General features: G+C 45.6%; 1 long non-coding RNA gene across 1 annotated transcript; it reads right to left on the bottom strand.

Annotated features, from left to right (window-relative positions):
- Positions 1-1,095: 1,095 nt before the first annotated feature.
- On the bottom strand, positions 1,096-20,917 carry LOC135229359 (uncharacterized). Its single transcript, XR_010320141.1, has 4 exons — positions 17,852-20,917; positions 10,663-10,837; positions 6,492-6,610; positions 1,096-6,244 (listed from the first exon to the last, which is right to left on the bottom strand). It is a non-coding gene; the product is annotated as an uncharacterized LOC135229359 (long non-coding RNA).
- Positions 20,918-22,746: the final 1,829 nt, after the last annotated feature.

Here is a 22,746-nt window from a genome sequence, read left to right as displayed (position 1 = left end):
GCACCTCCAATACTTAACTCTGCGCCGGAGAGGGCCCTCTCCTGACGTCTCCTGTCTCCTCACCCCGTACACCTAGGCCTTGTCCTTGCTTCTAGACCCCACCCTCCCCTCTGGAGACCCAACTCCCCCACGCCCGCCCCACACCCGGGCCGCTGGGCGGGGCCGGCAGCCATGTTCCTCGCCGTCCAGCCAGTTACTCCCGGAAGTGCTGGGACGGGTGGTGAGGGGCCCGGGCCGGATGGCGCGCCTTAGAGAGGATACTGTTCATGCTGCGTTCCCTGCCGTGTTCTCTGAAAGGTATGAAACTCCGACACCTGGCTGGAGGGACCGGCTCCCAGACTGAACAAGCCCGGCCCCTCGAAGGTGTGGAGGGAAGGCGCCAGGAGGGAGGGTCCCAGTCCCAGCATCCCGGGGGCTCCAGAGGTTGGAGAGTCCGGACGTTGGGTTAGCAGCTCGCATCGCCCCCTCAGGCGTACCCCGTCCCGAGTGATCCCCAGGGGCGGACGCGGCACGGGGGCGGGCGGACGCAGCCACTCTAGGGTCTGCGAGAGGGAGCCTCTGGCCCGGGAGACGCAGCTGGTCTGCAAAATTTGCAGCCCCGTGGATTTGCGGGGGGCGGGGGTGGGGGTCCAGCCGCGGGATCCAGCTGCGGAGTGCCCTCGGGCCTGGGGGCTTGAAGGGCTTGGGGAGAAAGGCCGTGTCCAGGGCTGCGCCCAGGTCCCTACTCTGCCCGGGGCGGGTTTGCGGGCCAAGCTGGGGGATGGGGGCCTGCCCACCCCGCCCCCCACCTGCTCCCTGTGCCAGGGGGGAAACCAAGGCCCAGAGTTCGCCCGGGGGGGGTGAGATTCCAGACTGAGGGCGGGGCACTCGCCCCCATTCCTCCTCCCACCCCCACCAGACTCCGTAGGGTGCCACGGACAGGGGAGAGAGGGATCCCCTGCCCAAGGCTCTGCTGCCCCTTACTGTTTTGGGCACTGTGCCTGGGAGGCTGAGGCACCCCGCGCCCGCGCCCGCGCCCGCGCCCGCGCCCGGCTGGTCTACTCTCGGGGCTGGGGCGTCGGCGCGGCCCCACCGGGAAAGGAAGGGGTCCTGGGAATCTGTGGAGCAGCGCGGGGATCCTACTCCTTGTGGATGCAGCAGCGATTCAGTGTCTGTTAACAGTGTGGATGCCGGGTCCCGCTCCCCCTCTGCGTGGCAGGGGTGGGGTAGCAGGAAGGGGTCCTGAGCAACCATGTTGTTTGTTAACTTAAACGTTTGTGCGGCGCTGTGTACCGGTCGCTGTGGACGCGGTCTCTGGTGCTGAGGGGATTTGAGGGTTCCTCACACTGGCGGGATTTGGAGCCTCTACCCTGGTGGCAGTAGGTTTAGTGGGTTACCCTGGTGGCGTAGTGGTTACGTGCTAAGGCTGCTAGCCAAAAGGTTGGCAGTTTGAATCCACCAGGCGCTCCCTGGAAACTGTGGGGCAGTTCTACTCTGTCCTATAGCGTCGCTATGAGTCAGAATTGACTCGATGGCAACGGGTGTGTTTTGTTTTTTTTTTTTTAGGTTGGAGATTAGGTGTCTCTCAGGCTGACATTTGAAAGTCTGGAGCTGACGGTTTATGAGGGTTTCTAAGGGTTTTAAGCGCTCCGGCCATGGGCACCAACCCGATCTTCCAGCACCTGCGGACGGACCGCCCCCCCTCCCCCCCCGGGGGATTGGCTGCTCTGGGACCCGGAGCCCAGAGGGCGGTGAGAAGCTGACAAACGTGAGTGATGTCCTGCAGGCTCCAGTTGGCGGGGCAGCCCTGCTCACATGGTCTCAATACCGGCAATCCGGCAGTCGGCTTCGTGCCTGGCCTGGGGGTGGTTTCCGAATGTTCCCTCGTGTCCCCCGACCCGTGCGGGGCGACAACTCTCCCCTGGGCGGGTACCTAGTAGAGGCCTGCAGGGCATCAGGGTATGGAGGGGCAGAGCTTGGGCGGGGAGGGCGCGGCCCTGCAGGTTCCTGTACATGACCACGGCAGGGGGGTGCGGGTCGTGAAGGCTGGACCTGGTAGAGGACCCACTAGGTCGCACAGAAGGAGTGGGTTAGGATAATCATAGCATTAACGGGAGTATTGAGAGAGCGCCCTGGGGCGTTGGGTCCCTCGGGAAGAAAAGCTTCTGCTGTCGCCACTGGAGCGGTACCCAGGTCGTCCGGGCTTAGGTCCAGGAGGTTCCCATGCTCAGAGGGCCTGGTGGGCAGAACAGAACCGGCGGTGCGCGCGCCCTCTCGCGGCCTTGCACCGAATCGCTGAAGTCCAGTGTCAGGCGATTCTAAGCCATGGTTTTGGAACTGAATAGTGAAGCAGAGCAAATGATGCAGTGCCTTGATGGGACCGGTGGAGACAACAAGAAGCAAAGCACAGCTCAAACTTCAAAATTCCACTGAGTGTTAGTAGGATTTGGAGGAAGAAAATAGACGGAGAGTCGAGAGGCCCAGAGATGCAGAAGGGTTAGAGGATTAGGGTTAGGGGTTAGGGTTTGGTGTTAGGGGTCCAGGTTTGGGGGTTAGAGGTTTGGGAGTTAGGTTTAGGGGTATAGGTTTTAGGTGGTTGGGGGTTGGGGTTAGGGCTGGGGTTACTAGGCTCGGGCACAAGTGGTTTAGGGTTAGGGTTAGAGTGAGGCTGAGATTGATTCCCCAGTCTTGTGTACCGTCTTTCCTTCGCCAGAGTTACCACCGATCTGTTGTTTGGTTGGAAACCCTGGTGGCGTAGTGGTTAAGAGCCACCGGTGCTAACCAAAGGTCTGCAGTTCGAATCCACCAAGCACTCCTTGGAAACTCTATGGGGGCAGTTCTAATCTGTCCTGTAGGGTCGCTATGAGCTGGAATCAACTCGACAGCAGTGGGTTTGGTTTTTTTGGTTATTGTTTAGTTGGCTTTTCTCTACCCGCTCTTCGTCTCCCTGGTGAACATCAAGGATTGTTTCTGTGCGTAAATGTTTTCATGAGTTTTTATGATAGTGGTCTCTTACTGTATATGACGTTTTGTGATTGACTTAGTGTGATGCGCCCCAGATTCATCCATGGTGTGAGATGTTTCGGAGATTCATCATTGGTCTTTATTGTCGTGTAGTGTTCCACTGTGTATGTACCGTAGTTTGTTTATCCATTCCTCTGTGGACGAGCACTTAGGTTGTTTCCATCTTTTTGCAACTGTGAATAATGTTGCAGTGAACACGGGTGTGCATGTGTCTATTCCTGTGACTGCTCATGGAAACCCTGGTGGCTAGTGGTTAAGTGCTATGGCTGCTAACAAAAAGGGTTAGGGTTTGGGCTTAGGGATGTTAAGGTTAGGGTTGTTAGAGTTAGGGTCGTTAGGGTTTGGGGTTAGAGTTTAGGGTTAGGGTTTTTTGGTTGGGGTTAGGTGTTAGGGTTAGGTTTAGGGTTTGAGGTTAGAGTTTGGAGTTAAGGTTAGGTGTTAGGGGTTGCAGTTTGGGGTTTAGGGTTTTGGGGTTTAGTCGTTAGGGTTTGGTTTAGGTTTTAGGGGTCAGGGTTTAGGTTTAGGGTTGGGGTTGGTGTTGGGTCTGTTTGGGATATGTGGTTTGGGGTTAGAGGGTGGGTGTTAGAGGGTTGGGGTCTAGAGGGTTGGGGGTTAGAGATTGAGGGAGTTAGAGGGTGAGGGGTTAGAGGGTGAGGGGGTTAGAAGTTGAGAAGATTATAGAGTGAGGGAGTGAGAAGGTGAGGGTGTGAGGGGGTGAAGGTTAGGATTTAGGGTTAGAGGGTTTAGGCTTAGGGTTCAGAAGCTTGGGGTTAGGGGGTTAGGGTTTTTGGGTTCAGAGGTTGGGGTTGGTGTTGTGGTTAGGGTTAGAGAGTTAGGGTTAGAGGGTTAGGCTTAGAGGATTAGGGTTAGGGCTAGGGCTTAGGGGTTCAGGTTTAGGGGTTTGGGATGGGTTTGGGGTAAGGTTTTAGGGTTTAGGATTAGAGGGTTAGGCTTAGGGCTTAGAGTTTAGGGTTTTAGGATTTAGAGTTTAGGGCTTAGGGCTTAGAGCCTAGGGTTTAGGGCTTAAGGTTTAAGGCTTAGAGTGAGCGTTAAGGCTGGGGGCTGGGGTTAGGGTTTAGGGTATTAGGGTTAGAGGGTTAGACGGTTTAGTGTTTAAGCTTAGGGTTTAGGGGTTAGGGGTTGGAGTTAAGGGTGTTAGTGTTTAGGGTTTTGGCGTTTAGGGTGTTAGGGTTAAATGTGTTAGGGCTAAGGGTGTTAGGGTTTTAAGTGTTATGGTTTAGGGTTTAGAGTTAAGTGATAGGGTTAGGCTTAGGCTCATTCTTAGGTTTAGGGCTAGGGATTTGAGGTTTAGGGTTTGGGGTTAGGTTTGGAGGTTGGGGTTAGGATTAGGGCTAGGGTTAGAGGGTTAGGGTTAGAGGTTAGAGTTAGAGGGTTAGGGTTTCGGATTAGGGTTTCATGTTAGCGTTAGAGGGTTAGGGTTCGAGGGTTAGGGTCATTAGGGTTAGGGTGGTTAGGGGTTAGGGTTAGGTGTTAGGGTTTAGGGTTTACGGTTAGGTTTAGGGTTTGGGGTTTGGGATTTGAGGTTTGGGTTTAGGGTTTGAGGCTTAGAGTATAGGGTTTAGTGTGTAGGGTTTTGATGTGTAGTGTTTTGGGGTGTAGGTGTTTAGGTTGTAGAGTTTAGGGAATAGGGGTTAGGGTTTGGGTTAGGGTTAGAGTTTAGGGCCTTGGGGGTTAGGACCTAAGGGCTTAGGGTCTTAGGGGCTTTGGGGCTCAGGGCTTAGGGGCTAGAGTTAGAGGGCTAAGGCCAGAGGGCCCGAAGGCCAGAGGGCCAGGGTTATGGTTTGATTCCTGGCTGGCAATTTTTTTCCTTCAATATTTTGTGTAAGTCATCCCTTTGCCTTCTTGCCTGCATGATTTCTGCTGAGTAGTCCAAGTTTTTTATTATTTACTCTCCTTTGTTGGTGACTTCCTTTATCCCTAGCCTCTCTTAAAATTCTCTTTATATTTGATTTTGGCAAGTTTGATTATTATGTGTCTCGGTCACTTTCTTTTGAGATCTACCGTATGTGGAATTCGATGAGCATCTTTCATGATATCAGGGAAGTTCTGCCAACAAATCTTCAACAGTTCCCTCTGTATTTTCTGTTAGCCCTCCCTGTTCTGGTACTGAAATCACTCATAGTTATTTCTCTTGATAAAGTCCCACATGATTCTTTGGATTTCTTCATTTAAAATTCTTTTATCTGCTTTCTCTTCAAATATATTAGTCCCAAGAGTTTGATCTTCCATCTCAGTAATTCTGCCTTCCAATTCCTCAATTGTGCTCTTATTACTTTCTATTGAGTTTTCTGACTCTGTAATTTTATTGTTAATCTTCTGAATCTCTGATTGCAGTCTCTCTATGGTTTCTTGCAGCTTATTAAATTTTTAACTATGTTCTTGAGTAACCTTTTTAATTTCTTCAGCTGCTTTATCTTTGTGTTCCTTGGCTTGATCTGCATTTTGCCTCATTGGAGAAATCCTTGGGCCCTTCACTGGCACGCCATGCAGCTCCACGACGTCCACTCCTGGCCCTGACATTTGGCCGGTGCCCCACTGAACATGTGCTCCGGAGCCATGTTTCTCCACCCATCACTATCATTCTGCCACCAGGGGATATGTGAGTGTGGGAGTCACCATTTCTCACTGGCAGCAGCATCACAAGTCACTAGACTTCCAGGTACCCGCAGACGTAGGCTGCCTTCTGCCTCAGGAAACGTCCCGAATCCTTTATACCAGACGCTGACACTGGGCCACTGGTGGACATTCATTTTCATCCACACAGAGGTCTGGGTGAGGGTCAGCAGGCCAGGTAGGTGAAGTCAAGGCCAGGTGGGCGGGACTAAGGTTTCTTTGCCATCACCATGGAGAGAGTCTCCCCACCGGAAGAGTGGGCAGAGCTTATGATGGGCCTGGTGACAAGACTTAGCCAATGGCAGAGATCCAGTCCACCAGGCAGATGTCACAGGGTCCTCCATTGTGACCTAGGACACCTAGTGGCCAAAGGATTTGAGCACACCCTGGGAAAGGCTATGCAGGCACAAGGGAGCCCCTGGTGCGGACTGCTTCACGGCATTGGCAGAGCAAGCCAGGGTCCAATTTTCCCACTTTCCTCAGGATATCAGTATGCAAGACATCCCCACTCACCATCTCTTGCCTCTCTCTCTGTATGTGTTCATTCTCTGAAATCTCTTCTTTCTCCCCCCATGCACTTCACAGCTTGGAGTGCCTGATAGAATGCCTAGAGACGAAAGAGCAAAGGGAGAAGGCCTCTGGCTCTACTGGTTGCCCATGGGCAGAGAAGATCTGCTAGTCTATCTGGAAGGTCTAGAGAGTAGTCATTGATTGGGGAGCTACATCACGGGTGGACCCTGGCCAGGTGAAGCTTGCTGACACGGGGCAGCCTCTCCGGAGACTACTAATTCCGCTGATAACATTCTATGCAAATACCCGGGTGAGTGCCATGGGCAGAAAACATTGACACATACCTGCCAGAGGCCTATTCTGGGTCTGAAGAGTCCACCCTGGTCTCCAGCAACTCATCATCTCAGCACACACTTTGCCTGCACGCATGGAAATTGCCTCTCTCAATGAATGTCTTCACCTGCTAGGAAACACACGAAGTCACTCAGCCAAAGGAGAGCACAGGCAAAGTCAACTGAAGCCCGTATTGTCAAGATTTTGCTTCTGTTGGGGCACAGCCCCCGGTGGCACAGTGCATGCGCGTCACTTCTCCAAAGACAAGGCCGAAATCCGGGCATCCAGGGCCCCAGCAGTCCAGAGTCTGCGCATGGCGGCATATGGATCGCCTCTTTGCCACATACAGGAGGGAGGCCTGTGCCCTAGACTGGCTCCGCTAGAGCTCCACGACCTCAGCTATTTTCCCTGACCTTTGGCCCGTGCCCTCATGATTGTGTGATCTCTAGTTACACTTCACCTCCGACCACTCTGAGTCCGCCACCTGCGGATACCTGAGTATGGAAATTAACATCTATCACTCGCTGCAGTGTCACAGGTCAGTCACTAGGTGTCTAGGCTCAGACTGACCTTGGCTGTCTTCTGCCCAGGCAACTAGCCTAAGCCTTCAAAGGAAATGAGGACACGTGGTCACTGGCCGACATCCTTTAACCAACACTGAGTCCCTGGTCAGCATCCTGGAGTCCTGGCAAGAAGAGCCAGGCACCTCCAGGAGCATCTGGAGCAGGAGACAGGGGCTGAAGAAGCTACCACACCTACTGGTGCTGCTACACATGTGGGTGACCTGGCTGCAGAGATTGCAGGCATGGCCTCAAGGTCAAAGGAGAAAGCACCTGAAGACGTGCTAGGACTCTTAGACTGAGAGAAGCAGGATGTCTGGACTGCAAAATATGCACCCTTCAGGGAAGAAGTTCATTCAGGCTTCTTAAACCCACCTCACCTGGAAAATCCATCCTCTTTTAGCCTTGTGCCCCTTCCACGCCCCCTCTAGTACAAAGAGAGATGCAGCCCTACGGCACCAGGGTGGAAGAAGCCCCAGGATAGCTGTCCGAAGACATGAGGTCCACTCAAAAGCTTCCCCCGCCAAGGAGAGAAGAGGACAAGACTCACCTGCAGATGAGGTCTCAGGGCCCTGAGAATGAGCATAATGTTTGTAAGGAAAGAGAAATGGGATTTCAGTGGGACATGGAAGTCTGAGAAAGAGCCTCTGCAAAGATAGCTCTAAGGGAGGTGTGATTGTGAAGGTGGGCTGGTCACTGAGTTCTTTGTAGTACAAGGTACCAGACAGAAGCCAGACTCTGGGGGGAACCTGCCTGCCGGTGAGCAGCGGGCATAAAACCCTAAACCAATGAGAATCGAATCCCTTCCCAGCAGCTTCTGCACAGATCAGTGATGTTTGCTTGGTCTTTCTCTTTTCTGTGGTCTAACCTGATCTGTTCTGAGATCAGAGAGTTGGAATAGAAAAGCCTGACTGAGATGAAACGAGCAAAGAGAAGACAAGGCCTCCTAAATCTGGTGAAGACAGAACACAGATAACCAAAGGTGAGGATGGGAAGAAACAGATTGAGTTCCAAGTCCCATCCACAGTATCCCAGGGCCTGGGAATCCCTGGAAGTGCCAGAGGTGTGTACTCCCTGGGAGATGTGACCCCAAGTGTCAGAGGAATCCCTATGGAGCAAGGAAGGGAGGGCAGGGCCTCTAGGATGGGCACTTCCATACAGGCTGCCCATGTGAATTTCTCAGAGTGACCGTGACAGATCCTGAGAGGGACAGTTTGAGGCAAAGGAAAGTAAGTTTTCTGAAGAGGGGTGAATTCCACAGTCTCCTGATAATGAAACAGAAATCCCGTCCTGCTCAGAGGTACTGAGTAGGAGGGATTGTGAATTCCCATCCTGCACAGAGGTTGGCTGGGAAGTTCGACTGTCTAAAGACAATGTGGCCAAAGTCTTCTTTATCTTTCAAAGATATATCTTCAACTTCCTGCAAATTCAATCCTGAAAAAAAGCCTAGAATATACAAGTGTGGGTTTTTCAGGAGAGCAACAAGGGGAGAAGGTGATAGTGGCATATCAGAGAAGGAGAACAATAGTCTAAGGGTCCCTGTGTTACTTAATGAATCAAGTATTCTTCCTTACCTGTAGACATGCAAATTCAGTAGATGTTTTAGCAATAACTGCATTAATCCTCACAGAATTCTTTTTGGCCATTTCGAGGCATAGAGACCAGAAGAAGTCATTAGTTACAAGAGCAAGCAATAATTCGCTGGTCTGAATTTTGTTCAATTTCTGTGTTTGCCCTTCATAGATGGATAAAAGTCTCTGAATCTGGCATTGAAGACAGTGTTTTCTCTATTGTTATGGATTGAATAGTGTCCCCCAAAATGTGTGCCAACCTGGCCAGGCCATGATTCCCAGTATTGTGTGGTTGTCCTGCATTTTGTGATCTGATGTGATTACTTATGTGTTGTAAATTCTAACCTCTGTAATGTTAATGAGGCGGGATTAGAGGCAGTTAGGTTAATGAGGGAGGACACAATCTACAGGATAAGGGTGAGTCTTGAGTCAGTCTCTTTTGAGATACAAAGAGAAAAGTGAGCAGAAATGAGAGGGACCTCATACCACCAAGGAAGAAGTGCATGGAGTGGAGCATGTCCTTTTGACCCAGCGTCCACGCGCTGAGAATTTCCTAGGCCAGGGGAAGATGGATGACAAGGACTTTCCCCCAGAGCCACAAAGAGAGAAAGCTTTCTCCTAGAGCTGGTGCCCTGACTTCAAACTTCTTGCTTCTTAAACTGTGAGAGAATAAGTTTCTGTTTGTTAAAGGCATCCACTTGTGGAATCTCTGCTATAGCCACACTAGATAACGAAAAAACACATATATCAAATAGTCAAAAAAAAAAAAGGTTTCAAATACACACACATACACCTATGATGTTATTAAACTTTAAAAAGTTTTACATTCTTATAACACATTTAACAAGAGATTTGTATACAGAAGTTATAATAAGAGCCATCCCCACATAAGTATATTGTACCTGCTCCCCCAAAGTGTCCAGTGTCCAAAGATACATATGTACCCTTTTACACACTTCTTTTTGCCGGGACACATGTAAGTACATTCATTTGTTTGTTTTTATGGAAATTAGGTCACACTCTACCCATGTTTTTCTCTGAATCACTCTTCACTTGACAATTTCTCATGGTTCCTCTAAATCAGCAGACATGGAAGAAGCACTCTTTTTGGTTCTTCCTATTTTTAACTCCCACCACTCTTCTGTCAGTTTGTTGTACTGTGGTGGCTTGCATGTTGCTGTGATGTTAGAAGCTATGCCACCGGTATTTCAAATACCACCATGTTCACCCATGGTAGACTGGTTTGAGTGGAGCTCTGGATTTAGACAGACTAGGAAAAAGGACCTAGTGACCTATTTCTAAAAACAACTGGCCAGTGAAATCTTACAAATAGTACTGGAACACTGTCTGATTGAATGACAGAGGATAACCCCTTAGGTTGGAAGGCACTCAAAATATGAGTGGGGAAGAGCTACCTTCTCAAAGTAGATCCCACTTTAATGACGTTTCCTGATGGGGCACAACTCATAATGAGAAGAAACTGATGCAAATATCCTTTAATAATCAGAACGTGAAATGAAGGAAGTATGAATCTAGGGAAATTGGAAGTCATCAAAAATGAAATGGAATGCATAAAGGTCAGTAATCCAAGGCATTAGTGAGCTGAAATAGCTTGGTTTTGGACATTTTAAACTAGACAATGATATGTTCTACTATGCCAGGATTGAGATACTGAAGAGAACGGCATCATATTCATCGATAAAAAGAACATTTCAAGATCTTTTCTGAAGTAGAACACTACGATCAATAGGATAATATTCACAGGCCTACCAGGAAGACCAGTTAATAAGACTATTATTCAAATTTACACACAAATTATGAATGTGAAAGATGAAGAGGTTGAAGGTTTTTACCAAGTTCCGCAGTTTGAAACTGATCAAACGTGATGCATTCATCAATCAAGATGTACTGATAATTACGTAATTAGAATGCGAAGTTGAAAACAAAGCAGACAAATCAGCAGTTGGAAAATAAGGTATTGATGATAGAAATGACAATGAAGCTTACATGATAGAATTTGGCAAGACCAATGACTTATTCATTGCACATACCTTTCGTCAGGAACATAAATGGTGATTATACTCGTGAACCATTCCAGGCAGAATAGATAGGAATCAAATTTGTGGAAGGTGATGATGGAGAAGGTCAATACCATGAGTCAGAATCAGGCCAGGGGCTGACTTCAGAACAGATGATCAGTTGCTCATATTCACGTTCAAGTAGAAGCTGAAGAAAATTAAAACAAGTCCATGAGTCAAAGTATGCCCTTGAGTATATCAAACCTGAATTTAGAGACCATCTCAAGAATAGATTTGATGCACTGCACACTAATGATCGAAGACCAGATTAGTTGTGGGATGATAGCAAGGACATCATATATGAAAAAAACAAAAAGTCATTAGAAAGACAGGAAAGAAAGCAAAGACCAAAGAGGATGTCACAAGAGACTCTGAATCTTGCTCTTGAATGTACAGTAGCTAAAGAGAATGGAAGGAAAAATAAAGTAAAAGAGCTCAACAGAATACCTGAAAGGGAAGCTGGAGAAGACAAAGTATGATAATAATAATGTGAACAGATCTGGAGTTAGAAAACCAAAAGGGAAGAAAACACCTGGCATTTCTCAAACTGAAAGAACTGAAGGAAATATTCAAGCCTCTAGGTGCAATACTGAAGGAAGGATTCTATGGGCAAAATATCGAACAACACAGGAAACATCAAAAGAAGACGGAAGGAATACACAGACTCAATACGCCAAAAAGAATTGGTCGACGTTCAACCATTTCAGGAGGTAGCATTGGATCAAGAGCTGATGGTACTGAAGGAAGAACTCCAACCTGCACTGAAGGCATTGGCAAAAAACACGGCTCCAGGAACTGATGGAGTACCAAATGAGATGTTTCAACACAGGGACGCAGTGCTGGAGGCGCTCACTTGACTATTCCAATATATTTGGAAGACAGCTACCTGACCAAATGACTGAAAGAGATCTATATGTGTACCCATTTCAAAGAGAGGTGGTCCAACGCAATGCGGAAATTATCGAGCAATGTCATTAACATCCCACGCAAGAAAAATTTTGCTGAATATAATTTAAAAACAGTTGCAGCAGTACACAGACAGGCAACTACCAAAAATTCAAGCTGGATTCAGAGGAAGACATGGAACGTGGGATATCATTTCTGATGTCTGATGGATCTTGGCTGAAAGTAGAGAATATCAGTAAGATGTTTACCTATTTTTGTTTCCTATACAAGCACACTCAACTGTGTGGCTCACGACAAATTATGGATAGCTTAGCAAAGAATGGGAATTCCAGAACACTTAACTGTATTCATGCGGAATATCTACGTAGACCAAGAGGCAGTCATTTGAGTAGGGCAAGGGGATACCGTGTGGTTTAAAATCAGAAAGTTATGTGTCATGGTGGTATCCTTTCACCATACTTACTCAATCTGTATGCTGAGCAAACATTCTGAGAAGCTGGTCTCGAAGAACAAGAACATGGCATTAGTTTTGGAGAAAGATTCACTAACAACCTATGATATGCAGCTGATACGACCTTGCTTGCTGAAAGTAAAGAGGACTTGAAGCAGTTACTGATGAAGAGCAACCACTACAGCCTTCAGTATGGATTACACCTCAACATAAAGAAAACAAAAATTCTCACAACTGGACCAGTAAGCAACACCATGATAAACAGAGAAAATACTGAAGTCATCAAGCATTTCATTTAACTTGAATCCATAATCAATGCCCACAGAAGCAGCAGTCAAGAATTCAAACAATGTATTGCATTGGGCAAATCTGTTGCAAAAGACCTCCTTGAAGTGTTGAGAAAGAAAGATGTCACTTTGAGGACTAAGGTGTGCCTGAGCAAAGCCATGATATTTTCTATCACCTCACATGCTTGAGCAAGTTAGACAATGAATACGGAAAACCGAAGAACTGATTCATTTAAAATATGGTGTTGGCAAAGAATACTGAATATACCATGGACTGCCAGAAGAATAAACAAAACCATCTTGGAAGAAGTACACCAAGAATGCACCTTAGAAGCAAGGATGGCGAGACTTCGTCTCACGTGCCTTGGACATATTTTCAGGAGGGACCTGTCCCAGGAGAGGCTCATCATGCTTGGAAAAGCTGAGGGTCAGAAAAAAAGAGGAAGGCGCTCAACAACATGAACTGACACAATGGCTGCAAGAATGGGCTCAAACATAGCAATGATTGTGAGGATGGTTCAGGATCAGGCGGTGTTTCATTCTGTTTTACACAGGATCGATGGCATCTAACAGCCACAACTAACATATGTATGCATATATATATGTATGTGTGTATGTGTGTGTGTGTATATATATATACCCATTGCCATCGAGTCGGTTCCAACTCATAGTGACCCTACAGGACAAAGTAGAACTGCCCCACAGAGTTCCCAAGGAGCGCCTGGTGGATTCGAACTGCTAACCTTTTGGTTAGCAGCTATAGCTATTAACCATTATGCGACTAGGTTTTCCATATATATATATTCTCTTCACTAGTTTTGCATCTCTAGAGATCCCAGCTAAGACATTTGGTACCTACTGTGGTTCTAGAGGAACCAAATCTTAAGGATGAGTTTTCTGAATTGATTCTCAAGTCTGGCTAGTCTTAAAGGCACTGATGACTGTCTCCAGTAGTAAACAGGCTATTGCTAATCCATGGTGGGAGGTGACAATAGAAATACGCAAAATACTACTACCACTGGATCAAATATTTGTGAGAGACAAGGCTCTGCCTGATTACATATTTGATACTTTTCTATAATTTTGTCAGAATAAGAATAATAAGGAAGCTGCTTGGTTAGTCCTGCTTTTGCTAGTCACACTGGTGAATGAAAGAAATGGGCTCAAAGCTGAAGCACCACATACAAGATCTGAAAGCTGCCACTTGTGCCCAGAAAGAAAACCATATTTCTTATAGTAACAAGGCTAATGCTGCCAAAAATAAACTCAGATTCTTATCATAAGAGTGACTGAATTAAAGCGCCAGTTGAATATCCAGCCTCAAATGGTGTCTGAAGTTAGAGTGAGGGCACTGATTGGGAAGAAATGGGATCCTGAAACTTGGGATGAGGACATATGGGCAGACAGTCAGGAAGCGGGGGACAATGAACCTCCAATTTCTGTTGAATCGCTCTTCCTAACAGAACCAGACCTCTTACTCCCATCTGAAGAGATTCTCTAATTTTGCCTGCTAAGGCACCCTTCCCAGTAAAACAATTATCCCTTCCACCTCCATCTAATGAGATTACCCTCAGCTGTGCCTGAAGTGTCTTGTTTGAGTTATCTCCTGGGGTGGTATCTGGGGCATTGCCTGGGGCATCACCTTAGGCAGATGTCTTATAAGACACGGCTGAACATCCCACTGCCACTGCCCATTTTTGCTTCTAGACCTATACCTAGACTTCAGTCCCAACAAGCCCCAAAAGGTGAACTATGAAGTGTGACCCAGGAGAAGGTATGCTAAACTCCAAAAGAACTGCTTGATTTTTCTAATACATACATACATACAGAAACCTGGTGAACATGTGTGGGAATGGCTATTATGGGTGTGGGATAATGGTGCAAGCAACATAAAGGTGGATTAGTCTGAGTTTATTGATATAGACCCAGGAAGCATAGATTCTTCATTCAGTGTTTCAGCTTGAGAGGTTAGAAAAGGACGTCATAGTTTATTTGGTTGGTTTACTGAAGCATGGATTAAGTGGTGGCCTACAATAAATCAAGTGGAAATGGCAGATCTGCCATTGTATACTGTAGGAGAAGGTAACCAAAGGCTGAGGGAAACTGGCAGGTTAGAATGGATTTATTAGGCTGGACCCACAGACCCACACACGGAGTGCCCAGAGGGCTTTCTTTGTACCATAGCGGTGAGGTACAAATTTGTGCAGCAAGCCCCAGCATTATTGAAGACTTCTGTGGTTGCTATTTTATGTAAGTAAGAGTCCACAGTGAGAACTGCCCTAACTGAATTAAGACACCTAACTACAATGCAGTTGACTGGACCCCGTGGTGGTAGCAGCCAAGTGGTGGCACTCAATCAACAAAGACAAGGTGGGTGTGGTTACCATAACAGACAGTAGAGTCAAAGCAGTAATCAGAATAGTCTGCTCACATGGATTTATGGCAATGGCTACTTAGTCATAGTGGCCCTGGGAGTGAAAGAGCTGGGAAATGTACATCTCCTGGTACCTAGTGTCTTAGATATCTAGTGCTCCTGTAACAGAAATACCACAAACGGATGACTTTAACAAAGAAAATTATTCCCTCACAGTCTAGGAGGCTATAAGTCCAAATTCAGGGTGCCAATTCCAGGGGAAGACTTTCTCTCTGTCACTCCTAGGGGAAGGTCTTTGTCACCAATCTTCCCCTGGACAAGAAGGTTCTCAGCACAGGGATCCTAGGTCCAAAGGATGCACTGCTCCTGACACTTCTTTCTTGGTGGTACTGAGGTCCCCCTGTCTCTCTGCTCTTTTCTCTTTTATATCTCAAAAGAGACTGACTTAAAACACAACTTAATCTTGTAGATTGAGCCCTGCCTCCTTAACATAACTGCTTCAAATCTTCGCTCATTAACATCCTAGAGGTAGGATTTACAATACATTGGAAAATCACACCAGCTGACAAAATGGTGGATAATCGCACAATACTGGGAAGCATGGCCTAGTCAAGCTGATATATACATTTTGGGAAGACAGAGTTTAATCCGTAACACCTAGTATGCAGCTATCCACCTGTTAATGCCTTTTTCTCCACACCTGTTTGGAAGTATCACCAGAAACAGTGTGCCTTCTCTCTGACCTAAGTATATAAGGACCAAATAATATAGAGGAATCTCTGTTACATTTTCTCCATCTTACCAATATTTGGCCTCATAGGCAGACCCAGTCACTTAATTGCACGGCAGAATGAAGAGATTAAAGCCCCAACATTCTTGCCAGTGGACAAGGAAGGTAGCTGCTCAGACATCAGAGAGCCTCAGAGAGACAGAGACCAGGTGGCTCAAGAGAGGGATACCATAAAGTTGTTTTTCATACCCCCCTCCACTCCCATAGTTGCATATGCTTTGCTCTGACTCCAAGAAGTAGATCAATCCTTTGAGAACTGCATTATGGGTTAGAACACCAACAAGGTCCCAGACTGAGTGACACTCCCATAGATTACAACCAAATATCATCGCAAAGTCTTCAAAATCTGAACTGACATCTGAGCCACAGCATCCAGAAGTTGGGAAAGAACCTGCAGCCTGAACATAACTGGGTCAAGTGATTGCTAAAACAAACAACATCAACATTTTCTGTAAGATTGAAGTAAGACATAGTCTTGGAATCATAGACAAAAACTTTAAAAAGCTACTTTAACCACGCTCAAAGAAGTAACGGGCACACCTTAGAAAAATAGAAAAATACATAGAAACCATTCACGAATGAAAATTTTAGACAGGAAAAATAGAGATAAAAAATTCACTTGATCAGCGGAATGCTGTTGACAGACAAAAGGATCAATGAGATGAAAATAGTTCAATTGAAAATATCCAATCTGAAAACAGAGGACAAATATTGAAAAAAAAAATGAACAGAGCCTCAAAAAAATCCAAAAATATCTAACATTTATTTACTGGAATTCCATACGGTGTAGAGAAAATATGTGGTGTAGAAAAAAGTATCTAAAGAAATACTGGCTCAACACTTTCCCAATTTGTTGAAAGACATAAACTTACAGATTCAACAAGCTATGCAAACTCCAACAAGTTAAACTCACATAATTTTACGCCCAAATGCCTCACTGTCAATTGTGGAATAACAAGGACCAAGAAAATATCTTCAAAGAAGCTAGAGAGAAAACAACTCATCTCACACAGGAGAAACAATTGGAATGACTCTGTATTCATCATCAGAAGCCATGGAGGCCAAAAGGCTGTGAAAACAACATTTTTTCAACACTGAAAGAAAAGAAACATTAACCCAGTGTTCTATAGGCTGTTATTTCCTTCATGAGTAAAGGAAAAATACTGACATTCTCAGGTGAAGGACGCTTAAGAGAATTCATCGCCACCAGACTTGTTCTAAATGAAACACTAAGGAAGTTCTTCAGGTGGCAGGCTTGGAATTTCAGGAATTATGGAAAGCAACAAAGTGGAAAGTACCTTCTGAAGTTTGCCGTTCAGCCAAAGATTAGACAGGTCTATAAAACAAACAATAACACACGTGAAGAAAGTGTTTCTTAGTTCAATCGTGTGTATGAGACCAAAAGTGCAAAACCTGCCCAAAAGCACAGAAAAGAGGGCAGGATGGAACAGGAATCATGGCGGATGGAAACGGGGAACTGGAGCATAGAAGAGAATACTGACACATCATGAATATTGCCACCAATGTCACAAAACAATTGTGTATAAATGGCTGAACAAGAAAGTAATTTGCTCTGTAAAGTTTCAAATAAAGCACAATAAAAAATTTTTAAAAAGTGGTAGGTATCTGGGTAAACATATTATGCCAACCCTGCTGTCACTGCACAACATGGCGCAGGACTCTCCTCTTTGGAAAGACTTTCTAGCCTATTTGGAAACACTTTGGAATATACTCTTGGTGGCAAATTAGTATTAGAGAATGGGATTATTTTGAAAATATGAGATGTCTGTACTCATGCCTGGTGAATAAACTGGATAATAAAATTTTCAGAGCGAAATGAGATGTTCTAACAGAAAAATAGGCCTGAATTCCCACGTGGGCCATGAGCCTACTCTGAAGGCCTTTCCCAGAGAGGCATTTCAGGCACTTCTAGAGCAGCAGGAGCACTGGGGAATGCATGTATCAACCTCCCCCAGGGCCTTCTCTGAGGAGTAAGTACCTGCTTTAGTACTAAGCTTAGGGGTTCATAAATAGTCATTCTGCATAAGGTCTTCAGGTTCAAGTCTGTAATCCAGCTGGGATTCTGTGTGTGCTGCATCTCTGCATCAAAAGAACATACTTCTAGAAGCAGAATGCCAGGAGAGAGGCGGTTGGGCAGTTGGGGGTGGGGGGTGCTGCGCAGACAGGGGTGCCCAAGGGAGGCACAATATAGTCATTCTGCAGCAGGTCTAGTCATTCTGCATAAGAATTAGAATGCTTCTGTCAATGCATAATAGTTTACATACAGGACATAAACAAAGTGACTGAAGGACAAAGTTGAATAGTAAACCAAGCCACTCCCTGTCAATCCTTACCTGAGAGGGTCTTCATCAGGACTTCTGGGGATGGAGAACTACACAGTAAACGCTGATTTATTTTACCTCTTCCTTCCTCAAGAAACAGGAACTGGTGTTAAGATGTCAGGTGTCAAGCCCCAAACTCCTCTTCTGGTCTGTATTTAAGCTGTATAATAAAACTGGGATCAGGCAATCAGCCGTGAGCAGACAGACCCAGAGTATTCCCAGTGCCCCACATCTTTGAGCTCCAGTGAGATCCTGTTCTTAGTCACTAGATTAGCAGAGGAGCTGAAAGACTGAAATTCCGTGTTTTAAGGCAACTTGGGCTTCAAACAGTCACTTATTGCTAAAGTCATATTTCTCTGTGTTAATTTATGATCCTTAACTCAAATCCGGAGTTTGGAGCTCATTTTGATAACTCCTCATTAGTCTGCATAGACTAGATTCTGCTCACAGTCAGTGATGACAATGGAGGAAACAAAGTCCCTAGCCCAGAGGAGGGACTGCTCCCCATATTTGGGGAAATGCCCCTGGGAAGCATCGGCGAGGTGCACTTTGGCCTCTGTGGCTTTGCCTTCTGCTCCTGGAATTGCACCCTGGGGGCCTCCATATGCAGACCCAGAGTCCGTGGGTGACCACAGCTCCCCCGTTCTGGGTCATCGTCCGGACACACGTTGCGATATGCTTCCTGCCCTCCTTTCCAGCATAAGCGCTGCGATCACAAGTGGCAGAACCAGTTCTCAGGTCCAGACCCTAGACCTTGCCCTCCTCGGCCTTAGGCTTCCCCTAGTCCTGGTGGAACCTGCAAGCCTGGCGGATGCGAGGTTAGCACCCGGCTGGGTGGGCTTGGGCCTGTCTCAAAAGGCTCATGGCGCACGCAGGTTCCTCCTCCTTGGAGCCTGTGGGCTTGCGGTGGGCAGCCCGGCATCTCCTGCCTCCCTCGGGCGCCCTCTCTGGGCAGCAGCTCCCCTCCCCCTACCCCACCAACCACCCAACAGTCGCACTGCCTGCTTTCTGCTTCTAGAAGCGCGTTCTTTTGATGCACACATGCAGCACACACAGAAGCTCAGTTGGATTACAGACTTGAACCTGAAACGCACAACTTTAAAACTACTAGACTGGGGGGGGTGGGTATTGGCAGTGAAAAAAGGAAAAAAAAAATAAGAAAGAGAACAATTACAAAAAAAGTATTAGAAGACTGTATCCTCACATTATGGACTCAAGAAGGTTGCGGATAAACAACTGCATAGATAGCATACTGTTGTCTCTTTGCAAATAAGTCTTAAATGAGGGAATTTGGTACCGGGAAGAGTTGCAGAGCCTGACTTTGGGGAAATCTGGGATTGATGAATTGCCTTGCATGAGGCTACAAGCCCTGATAATCAATATTTGAAGATGAGATTCGAGCAACCTAGAACATGCATCAGAATTTTTTCTAAGTAAATTAGCACCAGAAGATGCCTTTAACCACGAAATAAAATGGGTCAGTAGTTCAAGATCTCCCTACAAAGAAAATGGCAGACCTAGATCGTTTCCAGTCAGGTTCCAGCAAACATGCAAGAAACAGTCATTTTAATCTTGTACATAGTCAACAGAGATTAGAAAACCATGAGATACTCCCCTAACTTGATCCTTAAGCCTAGTTTAAAAATGATAACAAATTTTAGAGAAGGATGGTAGAAGAAGAGTTAGAGGACAAGCACACTCAGTAACTGAAATGCAAAACCCTACGTAAGATGCCAGCAAAGGAAATCCAGCAAAGTATAAACCACGTAACATGCCATGATCAAGGCGGTTTATTGTAGGCATACAAATTTGAGTGAACGTTAAAGATTTAGTAATTTCACTCACCACATGCATAGGTGAAAGAAGCGAAGACATATGCTCACCTCAAGAGATGGGGGCAAAGCAGGTTGATAAAATCCAATCACACGGAGAGATAAGGACTAGGAACAAATATAGAACAGAAAAGGAGTTCCCGAACGTGGAAAACTACAACTAGCATGATAGTTCATGGTGACGTGTGGGACATTCTCTTTAAAATTAATAAACAATAAAATAAGGGTGCTTCTATCATTACTTTTATTAAACATTGAACACCGGAAGTGTAAGCTAGTACAAAAAGAGAAAAAGTATAAATGCTATTCATAGATTATAGGACTGTCTCCATTGAAAACTGTAGAAAATAATGGAATTAATAGTAATCATAAATAAAAAATAAATTGAAATTTCAATGCATCAGCATCAAGCTGACTCTGTCATAGCTCTTAGGTGAAAGCAAAGGACACTGATAGGGAAAGAGCAGGTTCGGGTGGTCTAGACCAAGGAGGGAAGAAAATTATTCTGCACTGGGCTGAACTTATAAGAACGGGTATGTGTGTTAGCTACCTAGTCCCTCCATAACAAAAAATAACACAACTGGGTGGCTTTAAAGAACAGAAATTTATTTTCTCACAGTTTAGCAGGTAGTCGTTCGAATTCAGGGCATGGCTGTAGTGGGAGGTCCTTCCTTGTCTACCTCAGCTTCTAGTAGATGCCAGCAATCATTTGTGTTCCTGGCCTTCTAGAAGCATCTGTCTTCTTTGTCTGTCTTCCTTTTCACCTGTTTGTGTCTGTGTGTATTCTGCTCCTTTTATAACTAAGAAGAGTTAGGCTTAGGACCCACCCTACATTGGTATGACCTCATTCACATAATAAAAGCAGGCCCCCTCTTTCCTAACAAGGTCAGATTTACAGGTACAGGGGTTAGGATTTCCACATACATTTTGGAGGGACACAATTCAATCCCTAACAGTCGACTTACCAGATATTCTGGATTGAGAGTACTCGCATGAACAGCTGAGAGTGGTTCCAATTCTTTGCTACATTTGTTGGCTGAAACTTGTCTCAATGGTCACCCAAAGGAATGCTGGAGCAATTTATTGTGTAGGACCTGGCCAACCATTCCTAATCACATCCATTGTGTGGAAAAACACACAATCCCATCACCAAAGCCTTGAGAAATTCATGGATAAGAAAAGAATGGTGGTTGGAACCAAGAATTGTTTCATAGCCTAGATAACATGGTGTAGCTGTTAGATATTCACATGGAGATGTCAGGTAATAAAACTTCACCCCACACGGAGATGTCAAGGATAATACCAACAGCTAATGTTCATTGAGTACCTACACTGGTGCCAGGCACTCCTGTGCTTTTCCTTTCATGTTTGCTTTCATGATGGCCATATGAGGAATGTATCATTATAATGCATAAAGAGGTCAATACAGAGAGTTAGGCTGACATTTGAATATATGAGTCTGGACCCAGGAGGAGTTTGAATGGATGGAGGTATAAACCTCATGTCCTTAGCTACAAATAGACAGCAGTGAACTCACTGAGGCATCCTAGAGGGAGGGTGTCAACAGAGAGAGGAGCAGGCACCAAGCCCAAGGGTACTCGGGTATCTAGAAGCCTGCCAGGTGAACAGCAGCCAACAAGCCTCTCTGAAGTCCAGTGTGGTTCCTGGAGGGTTGTCTGTCCTTGCTCTCAGCTGCATTTCCCCAGTGCTCCTCCCACCTGCACTGGGTTGTCCCCTTCATGACGACAGGGACAGTGTGTACCTTTCACCACTGTATCTGCATAACATAGACTATTTCTGGCCCATGGAATATACTGACTGAAAGAAAAATAAACAAACGATAAGTACGTAAAATCCTTCGTAGTTGATACCTTGGGATACATTAAGGGGCTTCATGAGTAAGAGGGAGAAAAACTGATCAGGGCTGCTTCTGAGACCATCTCTTAGGCGTAAAGAGTGTTAAACAATAATTAAACAAAGAGATTTAATGACAGAGATGTATGTTAAAAAGATGTAAGTATACGTTGAAGATTACTAGAAACATGCACATTTATTATTGCAACTATAGTCAAATCGTTAAAAAACATATACTACATGCACACAGAATATTATAAAGTAATTTAATGCCCTCATTAAAAAAAAAAAATTTATCATGAGAAAAGACTAATGATGAATGAAAATATCAGGATATAATATCCGTGTTAATATACATAAATGTGTGCGCTAATACACACATGAAACCAGTTGCCACTGAGTCAGTTCTGATTCATGATGACACCACTGTACCAGAGTAGAACTGTACTCCATAGGGGTTCCAATGGCTGAGTTTTCGGAAGTAGGCTGCCAGACCTCTCTTTCACAGCAATTCTGGGTGGACCTGAACTCCAACTTTCTGTCAGCAGCTCAAGATATTAACCATTTGCATCAACCAGAGACTCTAATACGCATACATGCCAATGTAAGTAAGATAACAGACATATCGGAACGTTAATAATTTATTCTATGCATTACGTATGTTTTCTTGTTATTTATTGCATACTTTCCCATTGCTTCCAAGTTTTTGAGGAATAGAATGTACTTCTGGAAAAATTCATGAGAGATTTTTAAGTAATGAAATAATTAACAGAAACAGAATGAGTAAATCTGTGGCAAGGCAGCCCATGAACCCAAGATTACAGTAACACTGGTATGAAAAGGAGAATTGTGGAGTCCTGAAGCTCAGTGGTCCCATGCATGCATCAGGAAAGAGGGAAGAGCAAATAAACAAGGAGAAAATACAGTGAGCCAGAGGAGTGGGAGCCCTCTGTTGTGGGCACAGTTTTCTCATGAAACTTTAGATGGACACAATGGGTGGGATTATCCACTTCCATCACACAAACATTTTTATTACCCTTGATTTTAACGGAACTATGTTATAAAAACAAATGATAAAATAAAGTATAATAAAAGAATAAATCTCATAGTGGACTACTATCATTTTCCCCAGCCACTGAGGAGGGCAGGAGACACACACAGGAAAGAAGATGGAGCAGTGTGAAGAATCATGCCTAGGGAAGTAGGCAGCCGTGCAGGACC

Source organism: Loxodonta africana, unplaced genomic scaffold, assembly GCF_030014295.1.
Source record: "Loxodonta africana isolate mLoxAfr1 unplaced genomic scaffold, mLoxAfr1.hap2 scaffold_282, whole genome shotgun sequence".
In the NCBI taxonomy this organism is placed as follows: domain Eukaryota; kingdom Metazoa; phylum Chordata; class Mammalia; order Proboscidea; family Elephantidae; genus Loxodonta; species Loxodonta africana.
The sequence above is the reverse complement of the archived record's forward strand: the minus strand, read 5'-3'. Positions and strand labels throughout refer to the sequence as shown.